Genomic DNA, 16,319 nt, shown 5'->3' with positions numbered 1-16,319 from the left:
CCTGTCGCAAAATACCAGTGGAACCACCAGGAACCCCAGAGCACCACCACCGCACCATCATGGAATGGGATTTACCAGAGGCCACCGCATCAGCCTGTACCACCGAACAATCCTGTGACCACTCCTCCACCTGTGCCGATTCCTCCCTGGTAAGCTGAATTCGGACCGTAAGACGGACCCCCATTTGACACATTTTTTCTTATCCCTATTTTTCTTCTGAAAATTTGGGGTGTGTCTTATGGTTCAGTGCGTCTTGTAGTCCGAAAAATATGGTACTTCTGGGGAAAAAATGATCCCACAGGAACCACCTAGAAAAGGTCCAATATACAGTAAGTCAACGTTTGACCCTTTATTAAACCTTAAAGTATGGATAAGAATAAATATATGCTTATATAAATTAGGTTGAGAAGCAGAGAGAAAATGTAGTTGTTGCCCTGCCAGATTCCGCTCTGTTCTAGTCATCTGAGTGGGGTCACAGAATGCACAAATCTAGCTGTACTGTTGATATCATTTTTTCATCAAGGGCAACACCACCTATAAAAATACCCTGGCTCCTTCAAGTGAATGGGGCTGTGCTACAATCACGGCTAGTGCGCAGACACATAGCTGTGCTGCAAACAAAAACATAAAAATATCACCAAAGTTTATAATAGAATCCATATATGTCATTTTCTGATAATGCATGCCCTGAAAGTCATTAAACAGGCTTATCTGTTGTTGGTAATGGTTTGCCCGCCAGGGCCGTGGGGTACTTGGTACCGGGCCGATATCTCAGAGGGAAGTGTCACAGTAGCGGTGACCCGGTCCGTGACCCTTGGCGTCCATGTAAAAGTTGTAGAGTGATGGGGATAAAGTTGTTGAGATGATTCATGACGCCACCTGTGGTTTCTTGTCAGTTTGACCAGCGCTGCTGGGTTGCTTCTCTGGGACAGATGGTGTGGTGCAGCAATGATGGTGTAGCCCTCCACAGGTAGGGCTGTAGTCCCAGGGCAGTGTAGATGGAGAGATGGTGAGGAGATTCGTAATGGTGCAGTGTTAAGCACAGAGATGTTGCAGTGCTGAGTGGGTTGGTGCAGGAATAAGCGGAGGACACCAGGGCATGTGGTTCCAAAGCTTTACTCACAGTCTGTTGTGCATACAGGTGCCCGCGTCGGTGCCATGTCCTCCAGGTCAGGAGCTCAGCCAACCTCCAGGCAAGATGAAGTACTCCGTTCCAACACTCCGCCAACATATGCCTTTCCTGAACATCTCCTTTCTAGCGCTTGTAATGAAGTACTTGTGGTTGTGTGTTAAACCCAAGTTCCTCCTTTAAGATGTTCCTTTGAACTCTACTTGTACAGCAGACAGCTGTAGCCTGCTTCGGGGACTCCTTGCTACCAAGTCCCGGCTCACTCACGTTGCAGTTGTGCCCCCAAGTCTTGTGTGGGAATAAAGTGGTGACAACTTCTATTCCTCCGGTGTCTGCTGCAGGACCATTAGTATCCATTAGAGTTGAGCGACTTTTGTTTTTTTAGGGTCGAGTTTCGTTTCGTGAAACCCGACTTTTCCAAAAGTCGGGTCGAGCAAGATCGGCCGACTATAGGGAAAAGTCGGGGTCGTCCCGAAACACGAAACCCAATGTAAGTCAATGGGGAATAAAAGTCGGCAGTGAGAGGACAGGAAACACACCTACAGTGCCCATTTGAATGCCAAAAGCATCAATTCTTCTTACTTAAGCTTGTCAACCTTAATTAACTTTATAATACTAGTTACGCACTGAAAAATGCACGCTCAGTACCTCAGCAGGACAAAAAAAAAATTGGGATTGCTTTTAAAAAAGCAGTTTGCAGAGCAGTGGGTAAACAGCAATGCAGCCGTCAGGAAGCCTTAGAAGGCAGCCTAACAACCAACACCGCTGATCCAGCAAAATATAGCCTCCCCTTGCACTGCACACACAGTGACTGGTGTGTTGTACAGGCAAAATCGCGAGCAGCAGAAGCAGTTTTTAGTGTCTTCTTACCAGCCTAACGCTCTCCCTACAGAATCAGCAGCAGCAGCAGCAGCTCTCCCTATTCTGAGATCAGCATGAGGAACATGGCGGTCGGCGTGCGCGCCCTTTTATACCCCCTGTGACGCCCACCAAAGCAAGCCAATCACTTGCATGCCCTTCTGAAAGATGGTGGTGACCCCTGCCTATGTCATCACGTTGCCCACAGTGTCCGTGGATCCTGATTGGCTGAAAAAGAGCGCAAAACAAACTTTTGAAACGCGACTTTGGCACGTAAGTCGCCGAACTCGTGGCCGACCTCATCCTAGGGTCGGGTTTCGTTTCATGAAACTCGACCTTGCCAAAAGTCGGCGACTTTTGAAATTTTTCGACCCGTTTCGCTCAACTCTAGTATCCATACAACCTCGGGGACCAGACCCCGGCCATGCGCTTAGAACTGGAGGAAGGGTTCCACTCCGACCCTAGTCCTTAGTTCTCTTCTTCTCCTTACGTTCCACACCAAACTATCTTCCTTTTGGAGAATCAGGCTTTCTATATCTCTGTCCCATGCCAGCAGCTCCAGGTCACAGGAGACTGCTGCAGCACCTCCTTCCATCCATCCCACTCAGGGGATCTCCTCTCACAGACTGACCTAGTCCTAATCATCTCCCGCTCACTTGTGCAGCTAAGCTCCACCCACCTCCCAGCACTCTTCGTGTTCCAAGAAGGGAGTCACCAAAGGTGCTTTGCTACACTACTATGTTGCGTGGGATGCAGGTGTTGGAGTGTGGTCAGGTGTCTCCACCTTACCTGGATGGTGGGGCACCACACCCCTGAGGAGGTGCAGTACCTCTGTGGCGACTGAACCCTCAGGGGCGCCACATACCCCCCATTAAACACAGCACGTCCGCGGCCTGCAAGTGAAACAAAGATGTTACAAAAGGAGCATACAACATTTTTAAAATGCTTGATAATCAATTCTTAAACTAAACTTCCCAATATGGGAGGCATTGACTCTTGAACGTTGCAGAACAATTTAACAGACTATCTATCACTTAACATATTACCTAATTTAAAGTGCTATTAAAAGGCATCAGGGCTTAATCAGTTTACTACCTATTCAAGTATCATCAACAACACATTTTCCTTTTGTCATTCACATTTTCACATTCTACTGTCTCTGCTAGACCATGGGTGACAACCGCTTACTCCTGGTTCGTCACCAGAATTCAAAATTTTTTTATTCAGAGTTTCACACCTTTATTAAAACATCACTATGTGGCTAAACTCTGTAGAAAATCTATTCTATTGCTATAACTATACTCTATTGCTATTAATACTTTTATCAAAGGCTATCACTGCAACCTATTCTTATAAAAGAAATGCTTTTACTATAAATACTAAACATTTATTAAGACATTAGGTACGATCATTCTTGAGTGGTGTTGACACTGGTCCAGCCAGGATGTCTTGCAATGTCCTTATGGTGGGAGCAGAACTCCAAGTCCGAGGTAGTCCCTATTGAAGAAGGTTTATGTAAAACCAAGAGAGGGCACCTTAACAGGCGTAACTATTTACAAGAGAGTTTGTGATTCACTTCAAGTTCATGATCACGGCAGTTTTTATTTCAACAACACTAATGCCAACTAAGGCAAAACCGAAGAAAACATGATAACCAACTGGGGCACAACGGTGCCAATACCCTCCTGGGTAACAGTTTAAACGATTCAGTTTGTTGCAGTCATTTTTGGATGTTTCCTTATTGGTGTTCTTCTCCTGGGGTGGTGGAAGCTGGTTTCTTTTGCTTCTTCTGTGGCGCCCCCAGGAGTATGGCCGCCACAGTGGCTTTGCCTTCCTCCAGGGAGGGTAATGCCAGTTGTAGCCCATGGGCAGCTCCCATAGTTTTTGTAAAAAAAAAGGATGGTACCATGAGAATGAGTGTTGATTACAGGAAAATTAACAGCATTACACATATAGATGCCTACCCATTACCTAGAATCATTAGCTGCACTTAAAACTGCTAACTACTTTTCCACCTTGGATCTCACTAGTGGGTATTGGCAGGTTCCCGTGGCATAGGCAGACAAGGAAAAGACAGCCTTTACCACTCCAATGGGTCTCTGTGAGTTCAACTATATGCCATTCGGGCTCTGCACTGCCCCAGGAACATTTCAACGGCTGATGGAGTGCTGCCTGGGACACAAGAACTTTGTCACCAGGAGAACAAGTCTTAAAAAGGAAAAGAAGACTGCATAAATTGGATGACCAATGGGAAACCGAACCTTACACAATTCTACCCTCAAACTTTGACAACATCAAAGTATGCCTTATTAGTAAAGAGGGAGGAGAAACTTCAGCAGCCATATCAAGAGATCATTTGAAATTATGCCCTGACCAGTTAAAAGAAAGAATGGAAGAACAGAACAACATCCTACCCTTAGAAGAAGAAGAAGAAAAGGTCAGCACTATACTTGGAGAATTCCCCGCAAATTGGACTAAAGTAAATGATGCCATAGTAGTGCCAGTGTTGACATTTCCCCAACCGGTAGTACAAGAAGTGAGTCCAGAGAACTCTGAAAATCGGGAAGTTCGAGCAGCAGATGCTACACCAGCAGTGGAGTCAGAGAACCCTCGCCCTGCCAGTAGTGAATCTGTTATGCCCACAGTGACTCTAAGAGCTAGCAAACGCTTACTACCCAGTTTACACGCAACACCAGTAGTTAGACCCAGACAAACAGTTCATCCCATAACAGCACCAGTATTATGCAGATCTACCCGTACAACACAAGGTGTACCACCCAACAGATTCCGTATCTAAAATAAGTTAAAGTAATGTAACTGTTAACATGTAAATACGTAACTGTTCAAGTTTTGTGCCTACAGATACACTGTAAGAATTTTCCCTTTCTGAATATTCCTGTTTTACCTTGTTTTTATGGACATTGAACCAGAGGACTGTGCGTGGTCACTACCTTTGTATATAGTTTACCATTTGCCCAGGAATGGACCATGGACAATGATGCTGGACTTATAATCATAGGATTATTTCTGGAGTTCTTGGTTTTTGGAATTTTTCCTTTTTACAAATCTTGTACAATTATTATTGCACATTATTGCTGACTTGCACTAGGGGGAATGTGGTGCCCCCAGGAGTATGGCCGCCACAGTGGCTTTGCCTTCCTCCAGGGAGGGTAATGTCAGGCTTGGAAGCAATGAAGGGTCTCTCTCGCAGTTAATCTATACATGCAACACAGTTCCACTCCAGGCCAGCAGGGGGGACTCTGAACCGGAATTGAGGGGAGGAGTGCTCTCTGAGGGCCAAGAGGAAGGAGGGAGGAGTTAGTCTGAGGAGGGGGAAGTGTGCAGATGTGAGGAAGAAGCGCGGAGATCGAGCGACGAGGAAAGGCTCATCTCCATCGAGAGCGCATGAACTGGAGCCTGGTCTCCACGGTTGTATGGATACTAATGGTCCTGCAACAGACACCAGAGGAGTAGGAGGCTGTAAATGCATTACTCCCATCTAAGACTCAGAGGCACAACAGCACGAAGTGAGCCAAGAGAGGAATAGCGGCTACAGCTGTCTGCCATATGAGGAGTGCAAGGAGAAGAGAATCAGGAGGAACTTCAGTGGAACTCGGTACTGGAGACACCTCAAGCAAGCGCTAGGAAGGAGACTGCACAGCCTATCTGCAGAGAGAGAATCCCTGAGTTGCTTCCTGGCTAGCCTGCTCAGGTACCATCTGTAATCAGGACCCTGGAATGCATTTATAAAGTAAAGGTACAGAAATTGCACCCCGCTGTGTCTTTGTCTGCTTCCTGCCCTTCCGGCACTGCTATATCCCCGTGCCAACCACATCTACACTGCCCTGGGACTACAGCTCCACCTGTGGGGAGCTTCAACATCTTTGCTGCACAACACTACCAGTCCCAGAGGATCTGCATGCAGCATCGGCTTAACATCTCAATTGCCGAACACCACAGGTGGCGTCACGAACTATTCATCTAATCTACTGTATTTACACCATTCAATCTCCCCTATTACTTGGGCGCCCAGGGCCACGGACCGGGTCACTGCTGCTGTGACACATCCTGCTGATACCGGCCCGGTACCGAGTACACCACAGCCCTGGGAGGGCGACCCCCTTTCCTGGGCAGATTGTCTGCTTTTCCACCTCCTGGTGGGTTAACAAATTGCAGGTATTCCTTCTGTTGGGCTTTGGGGATGGCTGCCTGTGCAGATGAGGTGACAGCTGGTGGAACTGCTGCCTGTGGTACAGCAGGGGTGTTAGGGTCGGCGGAACGCACCTGATATAAATAATAGGAGGTGCGTTCGCCGCCCGGGGTCCACCGTGCGGTAGATGGTAAGACCGCTGCTGGACAATGGCAGATGCACCAAAAGGTGAAGTACTGCGCTCGGGTTAACGTCACCCGAACACTAAGAGCGGCTCTGTTCAGACACAGAGTCGCTTGGCAGCAATAAATATAAAGACGCTGGCCCTGTTAACTTCACAGGAAGCCCAGCGGGTGGCGTTGCAGCCGCAACCGCCAATGGACGCTGTTACCGCAGCGCGGCAATAACTAAGCCGCTAGATGGCGGTGCCGGGAGGCCGGACACCGTCGGATGCTAGTGTGCAGTGCAGGAGGCACAGTGGCATATAGCTTGCCACAATCTGGAGCTGACTAACCAACACTCTGTCATCATTCGTAATATCAGAAGGAAGGGGTTTGTTAATAAGTCAGTCACCAGTCCATGCATCCATCACCATACACACTCAGCATAATATGCTACACTAGCGCATGGCCGAGCTGCCATGCGGGCTTTTTATAGCCATGCGCTTCCGGGACCTTCCAGTACCCTGGAAAGGACCAATAAGATCCGACGAAGGACCTGAGCATGTGACCCCTGCTCTCCAGTGAGAGGTCACCTTGCAGGCATGCCCAGTAGCACGGCACGAGGACTTAGCCTCTGGAGCGGTTCCCTGCAGAACAGGTTGCGCTACCATTGCTGCACCAGAGGTGGCAGCAACATCTAGGCTGTCAGAGCATGTCTGAGCAGCACGCCTGGCTCGCTGTGATTGCTGAGCAGCACCCGGGGCGGACAGAGGATAATGGGAGACAGCTGGATGTCTGGCTCTGGATTCCCGCTGTGCAGTGTCAGGAATCCGACGCCCAACATTACCCCCCCTCCTAAGGCCCCCTCCCCTCTGCGCTTCACTGCAATCAGGAGCGGTGCGTGGATGTTATCCACCGGCTCCCAGGTCCGAGCCTTGGGCCCATGACCCTTCCAATCCACTAAATAAATTTTTTTGCCACGGACAAACCTGCGCCCAACGATGGCATTAACCTCAAACTCGTCAGACGACAAGTGTGACGACCCGGCCGATGACTCAGAAAACCGGGCCATGTGAACTGGTTTGAGGAGGGACACATGAAACACGTCCGAAATAGCTAAATGTGGAGGAAGAGCCAGACGGTAGACCACCCAGCTAATTCACTCGAGGACCTTGAACGGTCCAATATATCGCGGAGCGAACTTAGGGGACTCGACCCGTAGTTTGATATTTCGGGTGAAGAGCCACACCATGTCGCCAGGGGAGAAGCTAGGAGCGGGTCACCGATGCGTGTCGGCGGACGCCCTCATCCTTTCCTTAGAAGCACGGATAGCATCCTGAGTGCGATCCCAAATGTCCCGGGCCTCCACTGCCCAGTCTGCCACCCTGGAGTCAGTGTAGGACACTGGCATCGGAACAGGGACGCGTGGATGTTGGCCGTATTTTAGGAGGAAGGGCGTCTGACCAGTGGAATCAGTCACCACATTGTTTAGGGCAAATTCAGCCCAAGGTAGCAAGGATGCCCAGTCATCCTGCCTGGCAGAGACAAAATGCCGCAGGTAGGTAACCAAGGTCTGATTGGCTCTCTCGACCAAGCCATTCGTCTCGGGATGGTAAGCAGAGAACAGATTTAGCTCGATGCTGAGTAAGCTGCAGAGCTCTCTCCAAAACTGAGATGCAAACTGGGGACCTTGGTCACTCACGATTTTGTCCGGCATGCCATGCAAACGGAATACGTGCTTAATGAACTAAGTGTCAAGATCACGAGCGGAAGGCAAGCATGCATGTGGCACCAGATGTACCATTTTGGAAAAATGATCGGTGACCACCCGGATGACCGTACTGCCACCAGACTTGGGCAGGCCAACTATGAAATCCATGCCAACCATCTCCCATGGTCTATCTGCCACTGGCAGGGGATACAACAGCCCCGCCGGCCTCTGCCTAGAGGGTCTGTTCCGAGCACACGAGATGCATGCTTGCACGTATTCCTTAACATCTCGAGCCATATGTGGCCACCAGTATGACCTAGCCAGGAGTTCGGTGGTCCATTTATTGCCAAAATGGCCACCTACCCTGGCGGCGTGTGCCCATGCGAGAACCTCCGGCCGTAGCTGAGGAGGCACCAAGGTCTTGCCTGGTGGCACTGACTCGAGAGCGACTGGAGCCCTGGTCGTAAAATTCTCCAGCGGGAGAATTAACCGAGGCTCAGCCTCTCCTTCCGCTGAGACCACCGAGCGTGAGAGAGCATCCGCACAGACGTTCTTTTCCCCTGATATGTAGTGCAGGGTGAAGCGGAAGCGAGAAAAGAAGAGCGACCACCTAGCCTGACGTGAGTTCAGGCGCTGGGCCGTCTGCAAGTAGACCAAATTTTTATGATCCGTATATACCTGGAAGGGAAAGCGAGCCCCCTCCAGGAGATGTCTCCACTCTGAAAAGGCCAACTTCATGGCCAGCAGCTCCCTGTCACTGATGGAGTAATTCTTCTCCGCCGGTGAGAAGGTCTTCGAGAAGAAGAAGCATGGATGCTTCCGACCTTGAGCATCCTTCTGGAAAAGGACTGCTCCTGCACCGACGGAAGAGGCATCTACCTCCAGAATAAACGGTTTATTCACATCGGGACAATGTAAAATGGGAGCGCCAGCAAAATGAGATTTTATAGCCAAGAAGGCCTTGGAGACCTGTTCAGACCAAGCGTTGGGGTTAGCTCCTTTCTTGGTGAGAGCAACCAAAGGAGCCACCAGTGTGGAAAAATGTGGTATAAACTGGCGGTAGTAATTCACGAACCCCAAAAAGCGCTGCACCGCTTTAAGTGAATGAAGTTCCTGCCAGTCCATTACTGCTTGTAGTTTGGCAGGATCCATGGCCAGCCCCTGGGCCGAGATGATATAGCCCAGGAACGGCAAGGACTCCTGCTCAACCTGACACTTCTCCAGCTTGGCAAAGAGGGAATTCGCCCCCAGACGGTCGAAGACCCTGCAGACGTCCCTCCGTTGGGTAGTCAAATTTGGCGAAAAGATGAGTATATCATCCAGATATACCACCACCGAGGTAGAAAGCATGTTGTGGAAGACGTCGTTGACAAAATCCTGGAAGACAGCTTGCGCATTACAAAGGCCAAAAGGTATAACCAGATATTCATAATGGCCATCCCTGGTATTAAAAGCTGTCTTCCATTCGTCTCCTTCGCGAATGCGGATCAGGTTGTATGCCCCTCGCAGATCCAACTTAGTAAAGATCCGGGCCCCTCGCAACCTGTCAAACAACTCAGAGATCAACGGTAGAGGGTATTTGTTTTTAACCGTGATCGCATTGAGACCTCTGTAGTCAATGCAGGGGTGTAACTCTCCTCTCTTCTTCTGAACGAAGAAGAACCCTTCACCAGCCGGTGACACCGACTTTCTGATAAAGCCTCTAGCCAGGTTCTCCCGGATGTATTGTGACATAGCTTCTGTCTCAGGGAGAGATAGTGAATACACACAACCTCTAGGAGGTTCTGTGCCTGGCATGAGGTCTATCGGGCAGTCGTAAGGACGGTGCGGCGGGAGCGTCTCTGCCGATTTTTTGGAGCAGACGTCAGCGTATTGGTGGTAGGGTTTAGGTAGCGCGGAGAGATCCGCAGGCACTTCAGTGGAAGCCACCTGAAGACTGCCCCTCAGACATCTCCCCTCGCAGTCCTTTCTCCAGGCCAGTATCTTCCCTGTCACCCACTCGATATGAAGAGATTGGCACCGAAGCCAGGGAACCCCGAGCAGCACCTGATCGATGCCGTCTGGCAGGACTAGCAGGGACAGAGTCTCATGATGAGAGGGTGAGATAGTGAGCCCTAGAGGAGCTGTCTGATGGGTCACCTGAGAGGGTAACAGTGCTCCGTTAACCACCCTGATGGTCAGAGGCTGAGGTAATAGTACCGGGGGAATGGCGTGTTTCTGGGCGAAGGTAAAAGACATAAAGTTCCCCTCAGCCCCAGAGTCCACGGTAACCTCTGCCTCCCAGGTGGAGGCCCCACTGTCTAGGGAACCCCGGAATACCGGTTTGGGTGAGAAGGGTTTTGTATTGGACTGCCCACCACCTACGGCCACAGGACATGGGTGTTTTTTCGCCCGCAGAGGACACGTGCTAGCCGGGTGACCAAATTGTCGGCACTGATAGCAACGTATAGAGCTTCGCATCAGACGTGGCTTAGGGCCGGTGCAAAACACCTCCATAGGTTCGGAGGGTGAAAGCTCCTGTGCGGGGTATGTTAGCGGCTCAGTGAATGTGGGAGCCAATTTAACCCTGCGTCTGGATTGTGCACGTTCCAGGCCGCGCTCCGTAAACCGGAGGTCAATGCGGGTGGCGACGGCAATTAATTCCTCCAGACATGTGGGAACCTCTCTGGTAGCTAGAGCTCGGCTAACCCTCTCCAAAACACCGAGACCAATGCTTTGTCCGGCCACTCTAATTCGGAAGCCAATGTCCGGAACCGGACGGCATAATGGCTAACCGAGAGCGACCCTTGTGTTAGAGATATTAATTGGATAGAGGTGTCGTGCATGATCCATGGTCCCAGAAAGACCTGCTTCAGGGCCGCGAGGAACTGAGCAGCACCCTGAACCACGGGATCCTCACGTTCCCACAATGGCGTGGCCCACTGTAACGCTCTGTCAGACAAAAGTGACACAATAAACCCCACCTTAGCCCGCTCTGTAGGAAACTGTGCAGCCAGTAACTCGAGCTGAATTGAGCACTGACTGACGAATCCCCTACAGGTGGCGCTGTCACCCAAAAATTTGTCGGGAAGTGGGAGGTGAGAAAGTGTCGGCATGGACAAAAGAGCTGGCGCACGTGAGACAGCCTCGGCGACTGTCTGGACAGCAGCTAGCGTGGTATTCGCAGCTGAGCTGGCGCTCTCAATAGCCACCAACCTGCTCTCCAGCTGCCGAATATAGCGCTGCAACTGCTGCACGTCTGCCATTGCCAGCCAGACCCTGGCGCTAGTGTATTGTTAGGGTCGGCGGAACGCACCTGATATAAATAATAGGAGGTGCGTTCGCCGCCCGGGGTCCACCGTGCGGTAGATGGTAAGACCGTTGCTGGACAATGGCAGATGCACCAAAAGGTGAAGTACTGCGCTCGGGTTAACATCACCCGCACGCTAAGAGCGGCTCTGTTCAGACACAGAGTCACCTGGCAGCAATAAATATAAAGACGCTGGCCCTGTTACCTTCACAGAAAGCCCAGCGGGTGGCGTTGCAGCCGCAACCGCCAATGGACGCTGCTACAGCAGCACGGCAATAACTAAGCCGCTGGACAGCGGCACCGGGAGGCCGGACACCGTCGGACGCTAGTGTGCAGTGCAGGAGGGACAGTGGCGTGTAGCTTCCCACAATCTGGAGCTGACTAACCAACACTCTGTCACCATTCGTAATATCAGAGGGAAGGGGTTTCTTAATAAGTCAATCACCAGTCCATGCATCCATCACCATACACACTCAGCATAATATGCTAAACTAGCGCATGGCCGAGCCGCCATGAGGGCTTTTTATAGCCATGCGCTTCCGGGACCTTCCAGTACCCTGGAAAGGACCAATCAGATCCGACGCAGGATCTGAGTATGTGACCCTTGCTCTCCAGTGAGAGGTCACCTTGCAGGCATGCCCAGTAGCACGGCACGAGGACTTAGCCTCTGGAGTGGTTCCCTGCAGAACAGGTTGCGCTACCATTGCTGCACCAGAGGTGGCAGTAACATCCAGGCTGTCAGAGCAAGTCTGAGCAGCACGCCTAGCTCGCTGTGATTGCTGAGCAGCACCCGGGGAGGTCGGAGGATAATGGGAGACAGCTGGATGTCTGGCTCTGGATTCCCACTGTGCAGTGTCAGGAATCTGACGCCTAACAAGGGGTAGCAACTTGTACCTGGAGATGTTGTACTCTGGTGGACGTGGCCTGCTTTGCCATTGTATGTTCAACTACCACGGTGGGAGGCATCCCTGCCGGGGGAACGTAGGCTTTCTCCTTCTTGTAGGCCGCTATAAAGCCCTCCGGTATGCGGCGCACGTTCAGGGCTTACCAGCCGCGAAGCCCCTCGTGCCGGGTGAAGGTGACGTACTCTCCCTGGTATAAATCATGAGCAGGGTGTCCCCTCCGGAGGTGGGACTCTACATCCCTCCGGCTGACAAAGAGGTCTGAGATCCTCTGGGGGTCTGAGATGAAGCCAAACCCCTCTTTCCAGATTAAAATTTAGCACCTGACCCCATGAGTCCCGGGGTCCATAGTGCCCGGCGCGGGCCATTTCTTTCCGGTCCATGTCAGGGCCCAGCACTGCCAGTCTCCGTTGTTCCCGCTCCCTCTGCTCCGCTGCCATCTTGCGGAGAGTCTGTTGGCAGTAAGGCTCTTCCTCCTCCACCTCTTGGGGCCGGTCTCTACCCACAGTGGACAGGGGCGCCACCGCTAGGGGTTCAGGTGTTCCCCCCCAGGGACTAGAATCCCGGTCCCAGACTAGGTCCAGTACGACCTGCCCGGATGTTGTAGCAGGTGGGCACCCCGAAGCTTCCCCAGCTGCAGGGGCTGTGGCCATACCTGATGCCTCTTGGTGGTGTCGTCTTGACTCCGGTGCAGGCACTGGGCGGCCGTCGGTGGCAGCGGTGGCCACTGGAGCTGCCTGGTCAGAGGCCGGGGATGATGGTGGTGTGGATGGTGTCTCGGAGTCTGCTAGGCCTCCGGTGGGACCTGCGCAGCAGCGCTAGGTCCAGGCAGGAGAGCAGTCGCCATCTCCTCTTCAGCTCCCAGGCCCTCAGGTAACTCCTCCTGGCAGGTAGCGGCGTCTGGCTGTGGTGCCAGGGTGGAGGCGGCAGCAAACGCTGGCGGCGATGTTACGGGTGCCACGGAGGTAGCAGACGCTACCAGTGGTGAGGCTGGTGCAGCGGTGACAGGTACCGGTGGTGGAGGTACCGTTGGTGTAGGCCCCTCCTGGGAACGCTGCAGGTTCATGGTCCACAGAGCCTCCTGTTTCAGCCACAGACGGTGGGTGAGGTGGGCAATTTCGTCCTCCAGCTACTGGAGTTCCATGGTGGAAGCGGGGTCGGAGCCTTCAATCAGTGCGCCGAGGAGAATCAGCTCGGCCTCCTCGCACTCTTCAGGCCTCCGTGCTTCTTCCAATATGACGTCCTGGCGTTCTCTCTCCTTCCTGGGCTCCTTTCCCGCCACAGGGCCTCGCTCCTCCTTCCTGGGGCAGCGCCTTCTTCCTCTGCCTCCATACCAAGCCAGTATACGAACACCTCTGGGGGTGGGCTGTTATGAATGGGTCACCGAGGAGGAAAAAAACAACAAGCTAAGTCTCAGAAAACCAGAGAAGTTGGTAACTATGTAGATTGCAGATCCCTGATCTTAACCACACAACTACCAGCAGTCGTGGAGCATTCCTACGATGGTCCTAGACGCCTCGTCACAACCGGAGAGCTACATAAGCCTAAAGCAGGAAAAGAGGAAAACTAACTGCCCCAGAGCAGACCACAAAGGAAAGACAGCCCCCCACAAGTATTGACGGTGAAACAAGATGAAAACACAAACAAAGGCAGAAAAATAGGCTGAGCAAACGATGGGGCCCGACTAACTAGAAAGGACAGGAAAGGAAAGACACTGTCTGCAATCTGCCAAAAAAAAACTACCAAAATAATGTCCAACACTTCTGATAGCAAAATTAACCCTGAAGTCACTAGACTTCTCCCACTATATCAGCACTCTGAAATATTCTGAGACAGAGCAAAAAGAGGCCAATCTAATAAGGGACAAAAAAGGCAGATTGGCAAATACAGATAAATAGGAGTGGAAATTCAGCATAGTCCCAGCAGGGGCAGGCTGATCACACAAGAAACTGAATAGACCAACAAGCGCAAGTGTGAACATTAGCAAAAAACAAACTTAACTTGAGAAGACTGGAAGAGAGCTGAAGTCCAAGACCTGAGAAGCAGACTGAATCACCAGCACCAGGATAGGGCGTCGGCTGTCTTATATCCAGTCTGATACTCCAGAGATCCAATCGTTATCCTCCTCATCAGGTGGCAGATCACTACCACTTAAACCAACCTCACTACCTCCTGTCACCACCAGAGGGAGAACGGAAGGAGAACTCTCAACTGGTGGAGCAGAAAATGAGTTCATAACAGTACCCCCCTTGAGGAGGGGGTCACCGAACCTTCATCCATGCCACCAGGCCGATCAGGATGGGCCCGGTGAAAAGCACGAACCAATTTATTGGCATGAATATCAGAGGCAGAGACACAAGAATTATCCTCCTGGCCATAACCCTTCCATTTGACCAAATACTGGAGTCTCCGTCTAACCAAATGAGAATCCAATATTTTCTCTACCTCATATTCCACATTGCCTTTAACCAATACAGAGTCAGGAGGTGCCACCACAGGAACTACTGGCTCAACAAACCTCTTCAACAGTGACTTGTGAAATACGTTATGGATTTTGAACGTAACTGGAAGAGCCAATCGAAAAGAAACAGGATTAAAAATCTCCAAAATCTAATAAGGTCCAATAGATCTTGGCTTAAATTTTGGAGATGCAACCTTCATAGGAATATTCTTAGACGACAGCCAAACCACATCACCCACTTTAAACCGGGGACCAATGGTCCTATGCCGGTTGGAAAAACGCTGGGCCTTTTCCTGAGAGAGTGACAACTTATCCACCACTTGGTCCCATATCTGCTGCATTCTCACAACCACAGTGTCCACACCTGGGCAGGACGAAGATTCCACTTGCCCTGAAGAGAATCAAGGATGAAACCCAAAATTACAGAAAAAGGGTGACATCAAAGTGGCAGAACTAGCTCTATTGTTCAGCGCAAATTCGGCCAAGTGCAAAAATGAGACCCAATCATCTTGATCAGCAGATATAAAACATCTTAAATAAGACTCCAGGGTCTGGTTTGTTCTCTCAGTCTGCCCATTGGTCTGGGGATGAAACGCGGAGGAGAAGGATAACTGAATTCCCAGATTGGAACAAAAGGCTTTCCAGAATCTGGAAACAAACTGGACCCCTCTATCGGACACAATGGTCTCAGGAATCCCGTGTAACCGAACCACCTGTTGTAAAAACAAGGGCACCAACTCAGCGGAAGATGGCAACTTTGGGAGTGGTACAAGATGGACCATCTTTGAAAATCAATCACAAATCACCCAGATAACAGTCATTCTCTGAGAGACAGGAAGATCAGAAATAAAATCCATTGAGATATGGGTCCATGGCCTCTTGGTTTATCCTCCTGAAATTCCTCCAGGGCGCATCTCAAATCGGGCGAAATGGCAGAAAGAACTACCCCCTCACCTAGGATAGTCACATTAAGAGAATCATCAAAGAAACTCCTAGAAAGGGCGTCTGCCTTAACATTCTTAGTGCCCGGATGAAAAGAGACCACAAGATTAAAACGCGTGAAAAACAAGGCCCATCTAGCCTGTCTAGGATTCAAGCGTTTGGCCGACTCCAGATAAATCAGATTCTTGTGATCGGTGAGAACCACAAATTGATGTCTAGCTCCCTCCAACCAATGTATCCACTCCTCAAATCCCCATTTCATGGCCAACAATTCCCGATTCCCCACATCATAGTTGCGTTCAGATGGGGAGAACTTTCGAGAAAAGAAGGCACAGGGATTCATCTTAGAAGTCACAGGGTCTTTTTGGGACAAAACAGCTCCTGCACCAATCTCAGAAGCGTCTACCTCCACTTGAAATGGAAATGAGACATCAGGTTGCCGTAAAACTGGAGCTGAAGTAAATCTCCGCTTAAGCTCCTGAAATGCTGAGACAGCCTCAGGAGACCAATTCAGCACATCAGCTCCCTTCTTGGTCAGATCAGTCAGTGGTTTGACAATAGTAGAAAAATTACCTATAAATTTACGATAGAAATTAGAAAACCCCAAAAACTTCTGGAGAGCCTTCAAAGAAGTAGGCTGAACCCAATCATAAATGGCCTGTACCTTGGCCGAGTCCATTTCAATAGTCGATGGAGACAAGATAAATCCCAAAAAT

The sequence above is a fragment of the Dendrobates tinctorius genome, unplaced genomic scaffold (genome assembly GCF_039654945.1).
Source record: "Dendrobates tinctorius isolate UK_male_01 unplaced genomic scaffold, ASM3965494v1 ptg000139l, whole genome shotgun sequence".
Classification (NCBI taxonomy): domain Eukaryota; kingdom Metazoa; phylum Chordata; class Amphibia; order Anura; family Dendrobatidae; genus Dendrobates; species Dendrobates tinctorius.
Note: the sequence above shows the minus strand (reverse complement) of the source record.